Source organism: Elephas maximus, chromosome 12, assembly GCF_024166365.1.
Source record: "Elephas maximus indicus isolate mEleMax1 chromosome 12, mEleMax1 primary haplotype, whole genome shotgun sequence".
In the NCBI taxonomy this organism is placed as follows: Eukaryota; Metazoa; Chordata; class Mammalia; order Proboscidea; family Elephantidae; genus Elephas; species Elephas maximus.
The window spans coordinates 97413113-97436293 of record NC_064830.1 but is presented as its reverse complement, the minus strand read 5'-3'; the positions used below and the strand labels follow the sequence as shown (position 1 = coordinate 97436293).

The 23181-nt window shown below is 44.8% G+C and overlaps 1 protein-coding gene across 5 annotated transcripts in view; it reads left to right on the top strand.

The window, feature by feature from the left end:
- The window catches only part of CARD11 (caspase recruitment domain family member 11), a 136608-nt gene that overhangs the window by 2213 nt on the left and 111214 nt on the right, over positions 1-23181 (top strand). Inside the window, exon 1 of one of the 5 annotated variants that reach the window (XM_049904876.1) lies at positions 2149-2517. The exons of the other annotated variants lie outside the window; for them this stretch is intronic. The gene's annotated coding sequence lies outside the window, so the exon portion shown is untranslated. Of the gene's footprint in view, positions 1-2148; positions 2518-23181 lie in introns of those variants that run through there. 5 annotated transcript variants of the gene reach the window in all.

Genomic DNA, 23181 nt, shown 5'->3' with positions numbered 1-23181 from the left:
TCTTGGGGAACACAAAAGACAAGTAAGAGATACAGAGCTCTTGGACCAGAGTAGCTCAAGTCATACACTTGCATGTGCCACGATCATGGTGTGACCAAGACACACGTAAAATGGGAAAGAATTGAGAGAAGGGAGAGAGGGTGGGAGATGGGAGGATTGGGAGAGCTCAGGGGTTAGTAGAAGGGCCCAGACTAAGATTATGCTGGAAGGGGCAATGCCAAGAACCCTCTCTCCACACTCAAGGGGAGTGTTTCTCCACCCTTCCAAGAATAGGCTTGCTTCACGGGACTCAAAGGACACGAGTCTGTGGCTTGGGGATGGAAGGGGAAGGGATTCAGTGAAGAATGAAAAGGTGGTTACAATACTTCATGCATGAAAGGCCAAATTGAGTCCCGATTTTCAGATTATGATGAAAAGAAGTGTCATATGCTGAAATTGGAGTCTTTCAAATCAGATGACCATAGAGGCCCATCTTAAAAATGGCTCTAAGTTCTCTCTTGCCTCGCACCCTCATTCTGTCTAGAAGGCAAAGCCTTCTGCTGGTCACGTGTGGTTTGATGTGGGTCATCCCAGAAGACCACTCAGCCACAGAATATGACCAGTGTGGCTGTTGTTTTGCAAAACCAGAATGGTGAACCTCGTGTTTTAAAAAAAAATCAGATCAATGGAAGTATAGCAATAGGCAGTTCCAGATTTGGGGTCCCTCTTTGGGGTCTGGAGACCAGGTGAGAGGGTGGGAAGGAGCACCTTGCTGTGGCCCAAGATGCGGGTTCGAGTCTTGGCTGCTCGTCTTTCCTAGCTGTGTGACCTTGGACTGCCTGTCGTTACTGAAGCTCTGAGAGCTGTTTCTTCCCGGTGAGATGAGGATATTAATACTATTTCCAGCATTGTCAGTTACATCAAGCATAAAATGAGAAAATGTAAGATATGACATATTATTCCCTGTGCTGTTACTGCCAAGAGCTAGAAGCTGTTAAGAGGTTGGACCTGGGTTGGGACACAGACTAGCGAATTACTTAATCTGGCTCAGCCTCAGTTTCCCTGATTGTAACTCCAGTCTTACCGAGTGACCATGAGGATTAAATGTGTATCATGTGTCTGGTAAATAGCGGATGCTCAGTAAGTCTGTTGTTGTTTGCTGTGGAACCGACCCCCTCCTCACGGGGACCCCATGCACAATGGGACAAAACACTTCCCGGTCCTGCACCATCCTCACGCTCAGTTGTGGATCAGACCGTTGAAGTCCATAGGGTTTCTGTTGGCTGATTTTCAGAAATAGATTGCTAGGCCTCTCTTCCTAGTCCATCTTAGTCTGGAAGCTCCACTGAAACCTGTTCGAGCATCATAGCGACACACAAGCCTTAACTAACAGACATGTGGTGGCTTTGCTCAAGGTGCATTGGCCAGGAATTGAACCTGGGTCTCCCATATGGGAGGCAGGAATTCTACCACTGAACCGCCACTACCCACAGTAAATCTACCCTGTAGATAATCCTCTCATTTCCAGTCTAGAAAATATTTAACTTAAACACAGAAACAGAAAGAAAATAAAAAGATAACTTTCGAGTAAGCTGCTTAATAACTCTTTTCTGCTAGAGAGAAATCAAACCTAGCAAATTCCCCGGTGTCAGCATGTTCGTTCATGCCGCGCCACATGGAAAGAACATGGTTGGTGCACACGTTACGTACAAAGACCACACCAGTGTCTCATTCCCCGGTACTTTCCTTGAGGTACGCCTGCTCTTGGCTCACTGCTTTTAATGGGGCAACTGTCTTGGGGAGTGTTGTAATTTGTTGAAAGGTTCAGAGATTATAATGGTTGCTGTCAAATTTATGTTATTGGTGGTAGTTGCCCAGTGCCAAGTGGTAATAAAAGCTCTCCGATTTCTGCCACCACACACTCCGTCTGTCCATCCATCCACTTATCCACCCACTCAGCCACCCACCCATCCATCCATCTCTCCATCCATCCATCCATCTACCCATCCACCCATTCACCCACCCATTCATCCACCCACTCACCACCCATCCACCCACCCACCCGTCAGCCCATCCATCCATGCATCTGTCCACTTACTCATTCCTCCATCCATCCACTCATCACTTCCTCTTCTAGCCCTACATTCAAGCCCCGTCCCCTCAGGACATCTGTTGCACCTGTACCTCCCATCCACCTGTGCTCAGGTACGGGCCGTTCCTCAGTGGGAAAGGCTCCCCATGAATGTGCGAGCCAGATAGAGTGGTGCAAAGTCCATACCCCTAGAAACAGGTTGCATGTCCCCTGTGGTTTTTGTTTTGCGGGTGTAAATTTCCTTCCTGCCCCTGCTCTAACTCAGGAATGTGCAGTCTTTGTACCCAACTATGGCAGTTGACGCACTCGACTACTAGCCGAAAGCTTGGCAGTTCAAACACACCCAAAGGCGCCTCAGAAGACAGCCCAGACGATCTGCTTCTGGAAGGTCATCACAGCCTTGAAAACCCTGTGGAGCAATTCTACTCTGCACACACATGGTTACAGTAAGTCGGAATTGACATGGTAGCAATTAACAGCAACAATGTCTGTGACAAGGCTGGGGACACCCATGTCCCTTGTGCTCTGCCCCACATACCCCACATATCCTGGTGGTGTCAAAGGCACCACCTGTCAGGACTTCGTTTTTTTATAGTCACTGCCAGACCCTGGTACTGCCCAGTCCACTAAGAGGCAAGATACTATAGTAGAAGGAGCTATGGAGTTGAGCCAGCAGATGGGCCATGAATCCTGGCTCTACCACCTACCAGCTGTGTGACCTTAGACAAGTCACTTGTTGGCTCTGAACCTCCATTGCCACATCTGTAAAATGGGTATAAAAATGTTGTTGTTGTTAACTGCTATCAAGTCACCCCAACTCAAGTCAGCCTATAAGCAGTGAAACAGCCCAAAGCCATGATCATTTGCATATTGGACCACTGTGACCCATGGGGTTTTAATGGCTGATTTTTGGAAGTAGGTTACCAGGCCTTTCTTCCTACTCCATTTTAGGCTGGATGCTCTGCTAAAACCTGTTCGGTATCATGTTGTTATGTGTCGTCGAATCAATTCAAACTCATAGTAGCCCCACGTGACAGAGCAGAACTGCCCCTGTAAGGTTTTCTAGGCATGGATACTGGGTACTGGGTAATCTTCACGGCAGTAGATCACCAGGTCTTTTCTTCTGCTGAGCAGCTGGTGGCTTTGAACCAATGACCTTTCAGTTAGCAACCAAGCCCTTAACCATTGTGACACCAGGCGTCCTTGTTCAGCATCATAGCAGTGCACAAGCCCCAGTGACAGACGGTTGGTGGCTGCATATGAGGTATATTGGTCGGAAATCAAACGCAGGTCTCCCTCATGGAAGGCACGAATTTTAACCACGGAACCACCACTGCCGCATAAGAATAAAAAAAATACTGCCCCTGAATTACTGTCGGCTAACGTGTTTTTCAAATGTACCGTTTCTGTTAACGTGCTGCAGGGTCTTCTGCTTTAAAGTGTTATTTCTGACTTAGTTATGCTTTGGACTTGGAAATAGGAGATAGGACAGAATATGTATGATAAAGGAATATTTGCTTAGTTTGCAAAGAGCTCTTATACATTGATGAGACGCAGGAGTCGGGAAACTTTTTCTGTAAAGGGCTAGTTAGTAAATATTTTAGGTTTTATGGGTGAGCTGCTCAGCACTGTCTCAGCTACTCTACTCTGCCATTGTCACAAAGCAGCTGCAGACGTACATAAGCGAATGAGCGTGGCCAGATTTGGCCTGTGGTGTGGGCTGGCCAGGATGGACCCCTTGGCCATAGTTTTCCCGACCCCTGAATTAGAGAATTCAAACCAGTAGAGGAGTGGCTAAGGGATATAACCAAGCAGAATATGGACAGACCAATCAACATACAGTTGATTCTCATTATTTGTGGTCATTGTTAAATTGCCGCCAGCGCTGGATTAACAAATACTGAACCACTGCCGCAGGTGAAATACAGGGTGAGGTCCCTGCGAGTCTCTGGTCATGACACTTTCTTCAACTGATCAATACATACCCGTGCTTTACCTAATGTATTGTTCATCATTAACACTGAACTCGCCAATAGCACTATAACTCATACCTAAACAAAGTTTACCTAACACATGTGTCTTTTCCATAAGGCACATCACAGCCTTCTTGTGCTTAGGAACCCTAGATAGCATTTCAGCACTATACTTAGGGGGGCATTCTCAACAACAGAATCACCCCCCCAAAAGCACAAAAATCAAAAAGCGGGGCACTAAATAGATGGCAAAAAGGACACTTGTTTACAGGATGAGAGCTGAAACAAGAAGGCAGAGTGTCACTTGTTAGACCTTAGCTGGGGATGTCCGCAACGGGCGACTCAGATTTCTCACTGCCCTACACATGTCCAGGAAGGTCCATGAAAGCCCCATGAGTATTGATGGTGGGGTTACAAATAAATTTTAGCAAGTGGGCGAATTCCAAGGGGGCCCTGGTGATGCAACAGTTAAGTGCTCTCCGTGGGAGAAGGACCTGGCAATCTGCTTCCAGAAAGATTACAGCCTAGAAAACCCTATTATGAGGCAGTTCTTCTCTGTCACCTGGGGTTGCCATGAGTCAAAATCCACGTGACGGCACCTAACGACAGCAACAGGTGAACTGAAAAATATGGAATTCGTGATTAATGAGGGTCAGGTGTACTTCATTTATAATTAAATACACGCAAACCAATACAACGGAGACGATACCTTTTTTTTTTTTTTTTGCCTGTCAGACTGGCAAAGATTTAAAAGTTTGATAAAACTTAATATTGGCAAGGCTGTGGGAAATGGGCACTCTTACACACCCTTCATTTGACAATATTTACCAACATTACAAATGAGCAAACCCTCTGATTCAGAAATTCCACTTCTAAGAAATTCTCTTGAGCGAGTGTGCCAAGCTTTTGCTCAGAGATGTCAGCTGCAGCGTTGTGTATTGTAGGCAGAAGCAGAACACAACCTAAATGTTCCTCAAGAGAGCCAGGTAAAGGAAGGTTGCTGTTATTAGCTGTTGTAGAGTCGATTCTGGCTCACGGGGACTCCCGCGTGCGGAGTAGAACTGCTCCACAGGGTTTTCTTGGCTGTGATCTTTCAGAAGCAGATCGCCAGGCCTGTCCTCCAAGGCACCATTGAACGGGTTTGAACTGCCAACCTTTCAGCTAGTAGTCACACACTTAACTGTTTCTACCACCTGGGGACTCCTAAAGCAAAGTAGATTCATCCACAGAATGGAATTCTGTGAGGCCATTAATGGGAACGAAGTGGGCCTCTGGGGATACACAGAGAGTTTCTGAAAGAAAACACTAGTTCATGTAAGAAACTGTTAATAGTAAGGATCTCTGGAGAGGGAGGGAAGCTAGGTGGCCAAAAAGAGGAAGAATTTTGATATTTATTAATATATTTTGTTCATTAAATATATGTGTATTGATTATTATTTTATTTATATCTTTATTTTGTGTTCTCCTTTGTTTGATTTTTTTTTTTTTTAAACTATAAAACCATTGCCATCAAGTCAATTCCGACTCGTAGTGACCCTTTAGGACAGAGCAGAACTGCCCTATAGGGTTTCCAAGGGGCAGCTGGTGGATTCAAGCTGCCAACTTTTTGGTTAGCAGCCAAACTCTTAACCACTATGCCACATAGACATTTTGACGATTGGTAAACAAACACACGAATGCTATACACCACATGAATGGATTTCACAAGAGTCATGTTCAGTTTGAGAGTGGCAGTGGTTGTCCCCAGTCTTCCACAACTTGACATCATCCTAATTTCCCCCGTCGCCAACCTGCCTCCTCGCAGTGGGAGGTTTTCTTCTTGCAGTGAGTTATGGTTTCAGCTGCATGTCTCTAAAGAGGCCTGCCTTTGAAATCACAAGGCCTCAGCGCTGCGGTGGAGAAGCAAAGCTGGTGATCCATCTGGAAAAACAGATTTTTTTTTTAATTATAGTTCACATGGCGTCTATAAAATGGTAGTAGTAGTTGTAATAGTAGCGTCGGAACCTGTCTAACTTCACGGGGGTATAATGATCGGGGTCAGCCCAAAGCTGGTTCCTACGAGCTAGAGGTCAGACATACCGCCACTCTCCAGCGTTTTTACCAATTCTGACACCAACCATCCTTCCCACAGTGCTCTCTACTTGTTTGCTGGGTTTGATGATCTGTTGCAAAGGCCACACAGACTCATAGACCATACTTAGAGCAGTGGTTTATTAAGAACAGGGTGCAATTCAGGATCAGGAAGCATGTAGGCAAAAGCCTCCCTTCTTCAGTGCAGGACAGCTCTCTCAGCTCCTCTTAGCCATGCGAGCAAGCAGGCCCTTCTCTCTGCTGTGCATGCTCCCTCTCAGCCGGGCAGGCCTCCTCTTGGCCCTGCCATCTCTCAGCACCGACTGCAGGGACCTTCCTGGGCTTGTCAATGTCTTCAGTGTTATAGCTCTTTTAGGAGGTTCCTTGCCTTTCTCTCTGCTTCTTTTCTCTTGCCTTTTCTCCTTTCTGCTTCTTCCTGCTTCCTGTCTGAAAAACCTCTGTGGGGTTGGCTGCATATATACAAAAACTCCTCATCAATTGCAAGGCATGGCCCTCCCACCAGGGCCATGAACTGACCAATCCCCTCTTGGTAGGCCACAGATACTTCATTTGCATAGTAGGCTACAGAAACTTCATTTGTTTAACCCATAGTTAATTCATTTGGGTAGTATATTGACCAGTCTCTGCAAGGTGCTTACCAATCACATGGCAGGCTGTGGCCCAGGGCCAGGGAAAAAGTATCAAACCATCCTTGTTTACAGCTACCCAGGAAATGTCAACCAACCTGGACAAAAGTAACAAATCCTCTGAGGTAGAGAACTAGGGCAAAGATAACTGCTCCGGGCTTAGGGGAAAAATCCCTCAAGCTGTTTTTCCAGAGAACCAAGGCAAAAGGCCACATAAAAGAACTCATTTCACCACAAAGTGTTTGGATGGTATAACTGGTTAAGCACTAGGCTGTTAACCAAAAGATTGACAGCTTGAGTCCACCCAGAGGTGCCTTGGAAGAAAGGCCTGGCGATCTTAAAAAAAAAAAGCCACTGAAAACCCTATGGAGCACAGTTCTACTCTGATACACACGGGGTCACCATGAGTCAGACAGGACTCTGCAGCATCTGGTTTTACAGCACACACACACAGGGCACTTTACAAATCTTCAGTGTACAGCTTGATAAATGTTTCCATAACTCATGCATCTACCAGGAGTCCTGGTGGCAAAGTGGGTTAGGTGCTCAGCTGCTAACCGAAAGGTTGGTGGTTCAAACCCACCAACCATTCCACTATGCAAGTATGCATCTACCACCTAGATCAAGATACAGGTCCTCCCCAGGCCCCCAGGGCTCCTTTATGACCCTCCACCCCCCACTGGCATTTGCTATCCCACGCTCCCAAAGTAGCCACTTTTCCAATCTCTAGCCCCTTGTTTTTGGAAACCCTGGTGGCGTAGTGGTTAAGTGCTACGGCTGCTAACCGAGAGGTCGGCAGTTCGAATCCACCAGATGCTCTTTGGAAACTCTATGGGGCAGTTCTATAGGGTAGCTATGAGTCGGAATTGACTCGATGGCAGTGGGTTTAGCGGGGATACTCTTGTTTAGCCTGGCCTTCCATGTCTTATGAATGGAATCATACAGTATGCTCTTTTATGTCTCTGGCTTCTTGTACTCAGCATGACACCTGTGAAATCCACCCATGTAGTGTATAGCACTAACGTGTTGTTTTTTCCATTGCTATACAGTATTGCATTGTAAAAGCGTCCATAAAGATTACAGCCTTGGAAACCTTATGGGGCAGTTTACTCTGTCCTGCAGGATCGCTATGAGTCAGAATCTACTCAACAGCAATAGGCTTGGTTTTGTTTTGATTGTACTGTATAAATTTACCTCCATTTACTTATCTGTCCTACTGCTGATCAACATGTATGGCGTTTGCAGTTTGGGGGCAGTTACGATAAAGCTGCTGTAAACATTGTTATATAAGTTTTGGTAGTGACAACCCCCTTTTTTTTTTTTAACCTGAGAGTAAACAGAAACCCTGGGCCGATATTTTTGAGGTTAAGTAGATTGTTCTTTCAGTGAATAAATGCTGGTACAAAGTAAAACTGCATTTTATTGGCATTTGTGTTTCCTTCTCTGCCTCTGAGTAAGGATTTTGTGATTCACTAAAGTCTTTTAAGAATAAATGGCCTTTTTTTAAAAAAGGTATTTGTGTATACTTGGTTCAGGGAGAAATGTTCAGCTGAATAATAATGATACCTCGCATTTCTTTCCACACCTTCCATATTCAAGTCTGAACTGCTTTGCAAAAACCAACTTGTTAACCTCCATGGTGCCTTTGGGAACCAACGCTCGCAGTTATCCTGTTGGTGGATCAATAGACTGAGACGCAGGGAGATTCCCCAATCCTTGTGAGAGTTCTTGAGCTTTGAAAAGCATTTCTGCCCATAGTTTTAGGAGAGGTTCTTTCACAGGGCCATGTGTGCTGAGTGTGAAGAGGTTTTTGGTTGGAGAGGAATGTGGCCTAATAAGGGAGGGTTGTTGCTGTCGTTATCAGCTGTCAAGTCGACTTCCATGACCTTACGAACAACAGAACAAAACGTTGCCTGCTCCTGCATCATCCTCATAATTGCCAGCATATCTGAGTCCATTGTTGTGGCTGTGGTGCCGGTCGCTCTCACCGAGGGTCTCCCTCGCCCTCGCTGGCCCTCTGCTTCACCAAACATGATGCCCTCCTCCAGCGATTGAGCCCTCCTCGTGACGTGTCCAAAGCAAGCAAGTTTGACAGTGGTCTGTTTTGATCCAGAGGGTTTTCCGTGGCTGACTTTTGGAGGTCGGTTGCCAGGACTTTCTTCTTACTCTATCTTAGTCTAGAAGCTCCGCTGAAACCTGTCCACCATGGATGACCCCACTGGTGTTTGAAATACATGCGACAAAGCTTCTAGCATCATAGCAACACACAAGCCACCACAGTACGACAAACTGACAGACGGGTGATGGATAGGACAGGATGGTTTTCTGTAAATATTCACTTAGAGAAGGTCGCTCAGTCGCAGCAGAAAAAGAGGGCAGGGAGGAGGACAACCTGGTTTTTCCCCTTCATTTTGTATGTTGTCGTTAGTCATTGTCGAGTCAGTTCTGACTCATGGCGACCCCATGTATGTAGAGTAAAATTTCTCCATAGGGTCTTCTTGCTGTAATCCTTTTTTTTTTTACTGTAATCTTTATGGAAGCAGACTGCCAGGACTTTCTTCGGCTGTGCCTCTAGGTGGATCCAGACAGTCTTTAGGTTGGCAGTTGAGCGCTAACCATTCGTGCCACCTAGGGACTTTTCCATTTTGTACAGAATTTTTCTATAATTTTATATGTCTTTTAACTTCCTTTAAAATACATTTTGAAAACTGAACTTTTGATGTGTTGTGTCCGAATCAGGCTATTTGGGACTAGGAGGCCCTCTTCACTCTCAGTCCATGACCCTGTTTCTCCACCCTCCCCGGTGCTCTTACCGCCACAGCTGGGCCCGGAGCCTCCCATCCTGCCCTGTTCCTGGGATGAATGGTCTGTCCACCTGCACCGGAACCCACCTGGTCTCACCCATAAAGATCCTTCTACAACAAAAACCTGTTGTCACTGAGTTGACTTACGGCGACCCCGTGTGTCAGAATAGGACTGTGCTCCATAGGGTTTTTAATGGCTGATTTTTCATACGTAGATCACCAGGCCTTTCTTCTGAGGCACCTCTGGGTGAACTCGAACTTCCAACCTTTCAGTTAGCTGCCGAGCATGTTCACCGTTTACACTACCCAGCAACTCCCACTTCTTTAACAATTACCTCCTTTCCCTCTTGCATCCCCAATTTTCTACTTCTCGACATTCCCATCAGGTACAGATACGCTGCAGCCACACCCGTGCTTTAAAAACAGGGATGAAACCTGTCTTGACCTCATGTTCCCCTCTAGATATACTGCATTTCTCTGCTCCCTTTTAGAGCAAATCTCTTCCAAGCGTTGTCCACACTCACTATCCCACTTCCTCGCCTCCCCTTCTATCTTGTGTGTGTGTGTGTGTGTGTGGTAAAATATATTTAACAAAATGTGTGTTGTTCCAGCCATTTTTAAGTGTACACTTTAGTGACATTAATTATATTTACTGTGTTGTACGACCATCACCACTATTTCCGAAAGATTTTCATCCCTCCAAACAGAAACTCAGTGTTCCTCAAGCAGTAACTAACTCCCCACTTCCACCCTCCCCTATCCCTAGGCAACCACTAATCTACTTTCTGTCTCTATGCATTTCCCTGTTCTAGATATTTCACGTAAGCGGGGTTGTACAATATTTGTCCTTTTGTGTCTGGTGTCTTTCATTCATCACGATGTTTTCAAGGTTCGTCCTTTTTGCAGCATGGATCCGAACTTCATTTCTCTTTATGGCTGAGTAATTTTCCATTGTGTAGATCAACCACCTTTTATTTATGCATTCATTTCTCGGTGGATGCTTGGGTTGTTTCCACCTTTTGGCTATTGTGAATAATGCTGCAATGAGCCTTAGTGCACAAGTGTCTGTTTGAGTCCCTGCTTTCAAGTCTTCTGAGTTTATACCTAGAAGTGGAATTGATGGGTCATATGGTGTCTATGTTTAACTTTTTGAGAAACCTCCAAACTGCTTTCCTCCTCTTCTATCTTGAACCACTCTAGTCGGGCTGTTGCCCCAGCACTCAGTTTAAACAGCTCAGGGTCACCAATGACCTCCACGTTGCTAAAGCCAGTGGTCACGTCTTAGTCCTGATGGGACTTGACCTCGTGGCAACATTTGACACAGTTGATCCTTTTTCCCTCCTTGAAACACAGTGTTCATTCGGCTTCCAGCGTCCAGACTGCTGGCTTCTCTCCTACCCTACCGGCCACCTCTTGCCAGTCTCTCTTTCCTGATTCTGCCTTATCGCTGAAGTCGAAGTGCCCAGGGCTCGGTCCTTTGGCCCCTTCTCCATCTGCCCTCTGTCCCCAAGTGGTCTCACCCAGCCTCACGGATTTGACGTCCACCTAGATGCCAACGATACCCAAGTCGGGACCCTCTTCTTGAACTTTGTCCTTGTCGCCAGTTGCTGCGGAGCTGGTCGCACCTCATGGTGACCCCGCGTGTGCAGCATAGGATGGATCCATAGGATTTTCAAGGCTGTGAACTTTCAGAAGCAGATCCCCGGGCCTGTTTTCTGAGGTGCCTCTGGGTGGATTCCAACCACCGACCTTTCGGCTAGTAGTCGAGTGCTTAACCATTTGCGCCACCCAGGGACTCCTCTTGAACTCTAGACTTTAATATCCAACCACCTACTTGACATGTGTACTTGGAGGTTTAGTGGAGCCAACATCGACCTTCTGATTATTCGATCCTTAAACCCTCTATTCGTTCTGCCAGTTGCTCAGGCTCAAAAACCTTGGAGTCATCTTTGACTCCTCTCTAGAAAGAGTAATTTGTCCACTTGCTTAGCACACACACACACACACAAATTTTTTGTTCTGGTTAGGTCATAAGGAATGTCATTCTCGTACCTATTAATGTATCGTTAAACAAAATGAAACAAAACAGAAAAAAAGCCACTGCCGTCAAGTCGGTTCTGACTCATGGTGTCCCCATGAGTTACAGACTAGAACTGTTCTGTAGGGTTTTCTTGGTGGTAATCTTTACAGCAGCGGATCCCCAGGCCTTTCTTCCTGATGAATAGTCAAGCGCAAACCGTTGATGCCACCCGGGGACCAAATGCATCTTTAGGTGAGGACTTATTTAATCAGCCGATGGAGCACAACATGGTGTCTCGAAGAGACCCCTGGGCTCAGAGACAGGGGATTTGAGTTCTGGGCCACTGACCCATCGGTCAGTCCCTTCCTTCCTCTGGGGCTCAGCTTCCTCAGATGTAAAGTGAGGAGATTAGATTAAGCTTGGATGGCAGACAGGTTTCATTTTGTAGGCCAATTCTGATCAACTGGCAATGGCTTGCTGGAGCAGCATGTTGAGAAGGAGTCAAGCTCTGCGGAAGAGAGCTGTGTGGTCGATTACCATATCTGTCATGGGTGCGAAACTGAAAATTGAAGTACGGGAGCCGTCTGTTAGTCATCCCTGCACTTGCTTGTCATGGCCGAGAGCCCTTTCAGCTCTATAACCCATGATTGCTTGGTGACCTTGAGGAAATCATTCCACCGTCCCAGGTAGGATGGAGATAAACAATACTCACCTCCCTGCTACCCCAAAAAATGATCCAAGGAGCGTATGAGAGAATAGATGAAAAATTACTTTGAAAATAACAAAACATTATATAAATGTGAGGTTTTATTATTATTAATTGACCTCTACCATCATTAACAAACGAACAAATCTGTCTTGGAAGTAGTACAGCCAGAGTGCTCCTTAGAAGCAAGGATGGCGAGACTTTGTCTCACGTACTTTGGACTTGTTATCAGGAGGGACCAGTCCCTGGAGGAGGACATCATGCTTGGTAAAGTGGAGGGTCAGTGAAAAACAGGAAGACCCTCGGTGAGACGGATTGACCCAAAAAAGAACCCATTGCCTTCGAGTTGATTCCGACTCATAACGACCCTATAGGACAGAGTAGAACTGCCTGATACATAACAACAATTGTGAGGATGGCATGGGACCGGGCAGTGTCTTGTGGTGGTGTGCGTAGGGTTGCTATGAGTTGGAACCAACTCGATGGCACCTAACAACAACAAAAACCTTCAGTAAAAGGGGCCCTGATGGTACAATGGTTAAGCACTTGCTTGTTAACAGAAAGGTTGGCTATTCGAACCCACCAGCTGCTCTGCAGGAGAAAGATGTGGCAGTCTGCTCCTGTAAAGATTTCAGGAAACCCTATGGGGCAGTTCTACTCCATCCTATAGGGTCGCTTTAAGTCAGGATTGACTTGACAGCCCACAACAACAACTAACCTAAAGGTTATCAGTTCAAATCCACCCAGCAGCACCATGGAAGAAAGGCCTGGCAATCTGCTCCTGTAAAGATTACAGCCTAGGAAACCCTATGGGGCAGTTCTATAGTGTCATATAGGGTCACTATGAGTCAGAACCAACTGGACAGCACCTAACAACAATGACTATCGTTAATTTGTATCAGTCTAGCCCACCCCTGGACAGTATTATTGGGCTGGGCAAAAGCTTTCTCTTAATGCAATTCTTTCACCTTTTCCCCTCTGTGGCAAAACAGTGCCATTTGGATTTCCCTCCGTGATGACAAGAAAAGGAATTAATATGAATGTTGGTTGTGGGGATGCGATCTTTCTGTGCTTGGAAGACCTCAGTCAGTGTCCGGTATCCTTCACAACCACCAGGTGGGCAAATGCCAGGAGATTTGATCCAGGGTCACTTCACTGGTCGGTGGGGCGTGTCTTGCATAAGGGAAACCAGGAGCTCCTCATTCCCACCCTGTGTCCCAGCCCCTTAATGATGCTTATGCACAATGGGTGGGGGGCAGCATCCTCCCGGAGCAAATTCTTATCTCCCTTGAGGGTCCATCCTTATTATCCAAATCTCTGGAGTTAAATCAGTTCTCCAGCTGGGCATTTAAGAGCCGGGGGCTTCCCTGGCACGCGCCTGAGGGTATTGTTGTTGGTCATGTTGTCATTAGTTGCTGTCGAGTTGATTCTGACTCATGGCTACTCCATGTGTGCAGAGTAGAACTGCCCCGTAGAGTTTTCTTGGCTGTAATCTTTACAGAAGCAGATTGCCAGGCCTTTCTTCTGTGGTGCTGCTGGGTGGGTTCAAACTCCTGACCTTTGAGGTTAGTTGTTTTTGTTGTTGTTAGATGCTGCCAAATCAATTCCAATTCATGGCAACCCCACGCGTGCAGAGTAGAACTGCTCCATAGGGTTTTTCAAAGCTGTGACCTTTAGGAAGCAGATGGCCAGGCCTGTCTTCTGAGGCACCTTTGAGTGGGTTCAAACTGCCAGTCTTAGAGCTAGTAGTTCATTTCTGGAGCGGGGATATGCTCTGCAGTTGTGGGAATCTGGATAAGATGACCAGATATATTTATTTTTGTTACCTGATGAAAATATCCTTGTCCCTAACTCTATACGTCCCCTTCTTTCACCTTGAATGTCATCCATGTCCTGTGTTTTCTGCCAGAATCCCAGACACAATGTCCCTTTGCAGGCTCCTATTTGTATTAACTTTTCCCAGAGACCCTGCGGAGCCATCTGTTCTTGCATTCCTTGGTTTAAGCAAAGCTTTGGGGCATTTTTTCTTGCCGGTGGTATATTCTGAGTTGGATTCATGGCTCCGGGCTCTGATTTATTAGTGTGTATGTTTTATTGTAAAGCATCTCATTTTCTTCTTTTTCTTTGGGGTTCATTCCGCAGCCTTTGCCGTGAACAATGTTTGGTGCTGTGTGAAATGAGACACTTTCAGAACTCTTCTGAGACATAAAGTCTTGTTCTTTTTTTTTTTTCTGGTTTGATTTTTTTTTTTTTTTTCTTTTTAGCAGCAGAAAAATAAAGGACTTGAGTTTCCTGTACGACTGGAAAGAGTGAATCAGATTTTTGTTTTGTTGAAAGCCTGAACATCTCGGGTGGGAGCTGAGAGTCTCTGGACAGAGCTGAGCGCTGGGTGGAGGTGTTTGGGGCATTGCCCGTTCCCGGTGGGCCCCGATGGGACAGGGGGTGGCCACCCACAGAGACTGATTTGACAGGCACCAAAAAGGTTGACTGATTCAAAGTGCCGCCCCCCGTGCTAGAGTGGGTGCCTGATACTTCCCCCCATTGGCTTTTCTGTTCCGTGGGGGCATTTCAGTGATTCAAAGCCTATGTTTTTCATAGAATAAAAATGAGTGTGCCGTGAGTGTGGGCTCTGCTGCTCCCCAGCCTTGTGACCTTGGACAAGTCATTGAACTTCCTTGCACCTTTCTCCTGATCTATGAAACGAGGGTAACAGCCTCGCCCTTCTTGCAGGAAGTTAAATGAGATACCATGTTCTAAGTGCCCAGCACCTGCAGGGAACAGTAAGGAAGGGATCGTGGTATGGCTGGTGCCACTTTTTAGCAGGGCAGCTTGGAGCAGGCACTGAAGGCTCAGTTCCAAATCTAAGATTTAGTGTGAACAATTGACAAAGGACATTTGTTGTAGTTACCTCCACCAGAGCTGACAGAGAACGCCTTCCGCTAGAGCCGATGCCCTGAACTTGGACTTCTAGCCTCCTGAACAGTGAGGAAATAAATTTCTGTTTATTTAAAGAAACTTAAATAAAGCCACCCACTTGTGATATTTCTGTGACAGTGGCACTAGGAAACCAAGACAGCATTCTTATATTCGTTGGCCTGATCCTTGTACATGAACTTCAGTTACTATCATTATCCACCGATTCATGCATTTAACCCACACCTACTGTCTGCCATGCTCCAGGCATCCTGCTGGGTGGGAGGGACAGAGAGATGGAAAGACAGGGTCCCCTGCCCCAGCAAGCCCGCAGTCTGGTGAGAAGACAAAGGTGTAAACAGTCAATTGCAAGTTAACACAGTTGCTATAAAGGAAGCACAAAAGGAAGATGAGTCTTAGGGAGGTGTAATGGTTGTTATGTGTCAGCTTGGCCAGGCTGTGCTTCTCAGTGGTTTGGCAGACACTGGACTGGGTCCTCTTCCGTAGTGTAATATAACGTAATAACTTCCCACGATGTGATTGGATGCAGTCAGCCAGTTAGTTGAAAGGGGTCTGTGACCTGCTTCCTGTATGTAAATGGATGTTCTGGCAAAGCTCGCTCTTTCTTGACCCTGCACTCGTCTTGTCTCCTGACCTCCAGTTCCTGGGACATAAGCGAGCAGAAGTCTCTGGCCTGCTGCCTGACCTGCAGATTTTGGATTCACCAGTCTCCGCAACCCCGTGAGCTGACAGAAGTCTCCAGCCGGCCACCTGACCTACAGATTTGGGACTTGCCAGCCCCCACAACTGTGTGAGCCATTTCCTTGAAGTAAATCTCTCTCTATTTATTTATATACACATATCTCTGGTTTTGCTCCTCTGGAGATCCCAGGTGTCTTAGGCTGGGTTCTCTAGAGAAGCAAAACCAGTGAAGCGTATAAATATATAGAGAGAGAGATTTATATCAAGGAAATGGCTCACGTAATTGTAGAGGCTGGAATGTCCCAAGTCCGTGGATCAGAATAGAGGCTTCTCCCGATTCACATAGCTGCAGGGGCTGGCCAACCCAAGATTGGCAGGTTGGAGAACAGGGCTCTTGCTCACAGCCTGTGAAGATCAACGAATCCCAAGATTGGCAGGCAAACTGATAGCTCAAGTCCCAAGAATCAGGGGTCAGACGAACAGGAGGCGGCTACAGGATCTAAAGTTAGCAAAAAGCCAGAACTTCTGCTTATATTCAGATACAGGCCATACACCCGAGGAAACTCCCTTTCAGCTGATGGCTACTCACAGCAGAGCCTATCATGGGAGTGATCACATCTAAACACTGAGAATCATGGCCCAGCCAAGCTGACACACAATCTTAACCATCACACCAGGGTAAGATAGGAGGGGAACACACAGATCTGTCTGGGAACAGAAAAGGCCTCACAGAGCAGATGGAAGCTGGTGTGAGACTGGAAAATGAATCGGTTGTTGCCAGGCAAGGGAGTGGAGAGGACCTTCTCAACAGAAGACACACGGACAAAGCCGTGAAGATGTGAGGAAGTGTGGGGTGGTCCGTGTCCTGGAAAAAGCATGTGAAAGTGGGGGATCAATGCCAGGCAAAGCCAATGACAGCCCAGGGTACTGTGCCAGGAGTAGTGATGAAGTCCTGTGGGTATGGGCGAGATGCTGGACACTCTAAGCAGCCACTGCAAGCCAGGATGGACACACGAGTTGGCGAGATCACCAACAGCAGCAAAGAGAACAGATGGGAGACTGGAGGCAAAAGGCAGGGCCCTCTGTCAATGGGACCGAGGCTAAGAGTAGTTTTATTGCTGTTTGTAATGAACTTTGCACTGAAGTATAATGTACGTGGAGTCCCTGGGTGGTGCAAATAGGTAATGCACTCAGCTGCTAACTAAAAGGTTGGCATAGTGATTGGTGGTTTGAGTCCACCCAGAGGCACCCCAGAAGAAAGGCCTGGTGATCTACTTCTGAAAAATCAGCCATTGAAAACCATATGGAGCACAGTTCTGCTCTGACATCCATGGGGTCGCCATGAGTCGGAGTTGACTTGACAGCACGTGGTTTTTACAACATGCATGTGAGAAAAGTGTGCAGCTCAGTGAATTCTCAGTGAATGAGCACACCTGTGTCACCAACACCCAGGTCAAGACCATGTGATCATGACCAACTTCAAGACTCATTCTTAGTATAAGTATGTCCCAAACATTGCCTGGGACATACTTAGACCGAAAAATATTTGTTGTTCTTTTTTAATTCACATTTCGTTGGGTGTCCTTAATTTTATCTGTAACTCTAGCTTCACCCATGTCGTTAAGTGTAACAGTAGTTCTTTCATTGTTTATTGCCAGTAATCGTCCATTTTATGAATAGTCCATATTTTATCGTACTGCTATTGGTGGATATTTGTGTTGCTTCCAATTTTGGCTATTATGAATAATGCTGCTATGGACATTCTTACACATATCTTTTGGCAACATTTGTTCATATTTGCACCCAAGAGTGGATTTGCTTGTATGTTTATGTTCAGCTGTAATAAAAACTGCTCAAATAGTTTTCCAAGAATGTTTTTCCAGTCTACATGCCCCGTTAGTAGTAGACAAGAGTTCCAGTTGCTCCACATCCTTGTCCACACACCATATCATCTTATTTCTTCATTTTAGCCACTCTGGCAGGTGTGTAGTCATATCATTTTTGTTGTTTTAATTTGCATTTCTCTCTTATGTCTCATTAAGTTGAGTATCTTTTCATGTGTTTATTGGCCATTTTGGATACCCTCTTTTGTGAAGTTCCTGTTCATGAGTTTTGCCCGTTTTTCTATCAGGTTGTCTTTTTCTTCTTGAATTGTAATAGTTCCTTATATATTGTGAATATGAGTCCTTTGTCTGACATATGTATTGCAGATACTTTTCCTCACTTTGTGGCTTGACTTTTCATGCTCTTAATAGGGTCTTCAGATGAATAGAAGTTTTAAATTTTAATGTAGTCCAGTTTATGTGTTTTTTTTTTTTTTTTTTTGGTATGGTTCACTCTTTTGGAGTCCTGTTTAAGAAAGCTTTGCCTGTCCCAAGGTCTCTGTTTCCTTCTAGAAGCTTTGTTGTTTTATATTTCACATTTGGACATATAATCCACCTAGAGTTGATTTTTTTCTTTTAAAATCAACTTTATTGAAGTATAATTTACATACAATAAAAGGTACCTATTTTAAGTGGATAGTTCAGTGAGTATTAATAAGTGTATATATCCATGTAACTACAACCACAATCAACTTCCATCACCCCAAAAAGTTTTTCCATGCCCTTTTGCTACTCAAAGTGTGGTCTGTAGACCAGCAGCATCAGCATCACCTGGGAGCTGGTTAGAAATGCAGAATCTCAGGTCCTACCCCAGACGTACGGAAATATATTGTCGTTGTTGGTTGCCCTGGAGTCGGTTCCAACTCATGGTGAACCCGTGTACAAGAAAATGAAGCATTACCCAGTCTGGTGCCATCTCTTTGGTATGTTCGAGTCCACTGTTTTGGCTACCTTTGAATCCATTGTTGGTATGATTGTTGGTGTGTTTTAGTCCATTGTTGTGGCAACTGAAATAGAATCTACGTTTTTAACAAGATTCCCAGTTACTGTGTGTGTGCACCAATGGTTTAGAGACAATCTGAGTTACTTTGGAGAAAGGTGACAAGCCAAAAGTGTTGTTGCTATTGTTATAAATAGCATAGCCTGAAGCAAGTCCAAGGCAAGTGATAGATTGTTGAGTTTGGGAAAATGAAAGCATGAGGAAGGACGCAGTTGGGAAGAAATTTTGAAGTCATTACAAAGGCACCCTCTATTAACCTGACCAAGTTTCTCTTCTCCCGAGGCCTGGCCCCACTGGTTTATGATGTTGTGGCAGGTGTGAGACCTGGGAATCCAAAGGGATACATTTGTCATAGGGGTGGCTCTGGCCTTATGGGGCAGCTGCTTCCTGGTCCATGCCCTGGACCAGAACTGGAAAGGCCATCTCAATGGCCAAGTCCAGAAAAGATCTTACACCTTTGTTTTTGTTATTATTTTCTTTTTTTAAGTTTAATTTTTATTTTTAGTTAAGTTATATATGTATACACACATGCACACATACGCATACCTGTTGCCATCGAGTTGACTCTGACTCCTGGCAACCCCATATGTTACAGAGTAGAACTGCTCCATAGGGTTTTCTTAGCTGTAATCTTTTCACGGAAGCAGGTCACTAGAGCGTTCTTCTACGTAACATATGTACTTAGTAAAATACTACGAGTCTCTGGGTGGTACAACTGGTTAAGCACTCAACTACTAGCCAAAAGGTCGGTGGTAGAAAGCAGAGGCACCTCGAAGAAAGGCCTGGCGATCTGCTTCAGAAAGGTCACAGTCTAGAAAACCCTATGGAACAGTTCTGCTCTGTACGCATGGGTCACCATACGTCAGAATCAATTCAACAGCAACTAACAACAGTGAATTACTACCACACGGCCTCTCTGACCTGCCTGTTACAGTCCCGAGTGCTGATTCTCTGACGTTTTAATCACCTGCTTTTCCACTGGCACTTTGTCCCTCACACCTGTGTCCCCAGGCCACAGCCTCACAGATGCAGCTTTCCGTTGAGTAAACCTTTCTTCTCCTGACAAGGTTGGGGAGAGAACCTGGGGTTAATGTTGCTTTCACACATCTTCAACCAGTCTTCTGGGCTTACCTCTACCCTGCACCCCATCTTCTAAGGTACATGGTGCCTCCATTTCCTGAGCCTTTCTGGGGTCCTGCAGAGCGTATTGGCTTTCTTCTGCCAGCTCTTCTTCCTTTAGGCACTTCAGTTTCATCCTTCTCTATGCTGTTATTAGTGGCTGTCAAATCAATTTCAACTCATGGTGACCCTAGGTATGCAGAGTAGAACTGTGCTCCGTAGGGTTTTCAAAGCTGTGACCTTTTGGAAGTGGGTCACCAGGCCTTTCTTCCAAGGTACCTCTGGGTGGATTTCAACTACCAACCTTTCAGCCAGTAGTGGAGCACTTAAACATTTGCACCAGCCAGGGACTTCCTTCTCTACTCTAAGTTTTCAGAACTGCACTCTGGCAAAGCCATTAGAATTTTATTAAAGGTTAATATAGTTACTGAATCCAAGATTAAATACTTTAAAAAGTCAACTGCATTTCTCTACAACAGCAACAAACATAAGTGTAATTTTTAAAAAGATACACTTTATAATAACAGTAAAAAAAAAAGATACTAGGAATAAATCGAACAAAAGCTAAGCAAGAGCTTTATGAAGAAGATTAAAACATCTTATAGAAAGACATTTAAAACCAGTTGTCATCGACTTGACTCCAGCTTATGGTGACTCCATGTGTGTCAGAATAGAACTGCATCCTGTAGGATTTTCAATGGCTGATCTTTTAGAAGTAGATTGCCAGGCCTTTCTTCCAAGTTGCCTCTGGGTGGACTTGAACCTCCAACCTTTCAGTTAGCAGTTGAGCTCGTTAACTGATTCACCATCCAGAGACTCAGGAAGACATTTAAGAAGACCTGAATAAATTAAAACATAAACCAGGTTCATGGATAGAAACACTCAACATCATAAAAATGCCAGTTTTCCCAAAATTGAACTATTAAATATAATTCCAATAAAAATGCCAACAGAGTTTTTATAGAACATGAGAAGTTGGTTCTAAGGTAAGCTGTCTGGTGGCCATTGTCTCAGAGGTTCCTCCAGTCTCTGTCAGACCAGTAAGTCTGGTCTTTTTTGTGAATTTGAATTTTGTTCTACATTTTTCTCCAGCTATGTCCAGGGCCCTCTCTTGTGATCCCTGTCAGAGGGTCGATGGCGGTAGCTGAGCACCATCTAGTTCTCCTGGGCTCAGGCTGCTGGAGGCTGTGGTTCATATGGTCCATTAGTCCTTTGCACTAATATTTTCTTTGTGTCTTTGGTTTTTTTCATTCTTCTTTGCTTGCACAGGATCTTAAATGACCGCTTGCAAGCTTTTAACCCCAGATGCTACTCACCGAAGTAGGATGTAGAACATTTTCTTTATGAACTATGTTTTGCCAGTTGAGTTAGATGTCCTCCGAGACCATGGTCCCCAGCCCTGACCCCCAGTAACTCGGTCCATCAAGGTGTTTGGATATGTCCAGGAAGCTTCTATGACTTTGCCTTGGTCATTTGTGCTGACTTATATTGTGTGTTGTCTTTCCATTCACCAGAGTTAACACTTGTTTACTATCTGGTTAGTGATTTCCCCTTCCTACCCTTCCCCTCCCTCGAAACATTCAAGGATTGTTTTTTTCTGTGTGTAAACCTTCTCTTGAGTTTTTAATACTAGGGGTCTCATACAGTATTTGTCCTTTTGTGATTGACTTGTTTCACTCAGCATAATGCCCTCTGGATTCATCAGTGTTGTGAGATGTTTCGTAGTTTCATCATTGTTCTTTATCATTGCATAGTATTCCATCATGTGTATGTACCGTAATTTATTTATCCATTCATCTGTTGTTGGGCACTTTGGTTGTTTCCATCTTTTTGCTATTGTGAATAATGCTAGAGTGAACATGGGTGTGCATATGTCTATTCATGTGATGGCTCTTATTTCTCTAGGATGTATTCCTAGTGGTGGGATTACTGGATTGTACGGTATTTCTATTAAGGAGGCTCCATGTCATTTTCCATGGTGGTTGTACCATTTTACATTCCCACCAGCAATGCATAAGAGTTCCAATCTCCCCTAAGCTCTCTAGCATTTATTATTTTCTGTTTTTTTGATTACTGCCAGTAATGTCAGGGTGAGATGATATCTCATTGTAGTTTTGATTTGCATTTCTCTAATGGCTAATGATTGCGAGCATTTCCTCATGTGTCTGTTAGCCACCTGAAAGTCTTCTTTGGTGAAGTGTTTGTTCATATCCTTTGCCTATTTTTAAATCGGATTATTTGTCTTTTCATTGTTGAGGTGTTGAAATATTTTGTAAATTTTAGAGATCAGACTCTTTTCAGATATATCATATCAAAAATATTTTCCCAGTCTGTAGGTTCTCTTTTTACCCTTTTGGTGAAGTCTTGATGAGTATAAGTGTTTAATTTTTAGGAGCTCTCAGTTACCTAGTTTATCTTCTGGTATTTGTATGTTTAGTTATGGTTTGTATTGTACTTATGCATATATTAGGGCCCCTACCCATTGTCTCTATTTTTTCTTCCATAATCTTTATCTTTTTAGGTTTTACATTTAGGTCTTTGATGCATTTTGAGTTAGTTTTTATGTGTGGTGTAAAGTACGGGTCCTGTTTTTTTTTTACAGATGGACATCCAGTTTTGCCAGCACCATTTGTAAAAAAGACTGTCTTTTCCCCCATTTAATGATTTTTTGGTCCCCTGTCAAAGGTCACTACTGAGTATAGGTGGATGGATTTACATCTGGGCTCTCAGTTCTGTTCCATTGGTCCTTGTGCCTGTGGTAGTACCAGTATCAGGGTGTTTTGACTACCACAGCTGTGTAGTAGGTTCTGAGATTAGGATGTGCGAGGCTTCCTACCTTGTTCTTTTTCTTCAATAATGCTTTCCTTATCCAGGTGCTGTTTCCTTTCAATATAAAATTGGTAATTAGTTTTTCCATCTCATTAAAGAATGCTGTTGGAATTTGTATCCAGATTGCATTATATTTGTAGATCACTTTGGGTAGAATTGATATCTTCACAATATTGAGTCTTCCTATCTGTCACGGATTGAATTGTGTCCCCCCAAGAATGCCTGTCAGCTTTGCTAGGCCATGGCTCCCAGTGTTGTGTGTTGTCCACCATTTTCTCATCTGATGTAATTTTCCTATGTGTCGTAAATCCTATCTCTGTGATGTTGGTGAGATGGAATTAGCGGCAATTGTGTTAATGGAGCAGGACTCAATCTACAAGATTAGGTTGCATCTTAATCCTATCTTTTTTGAGATATAGGGGAGAGAGGCGAGCAGGGAGACAT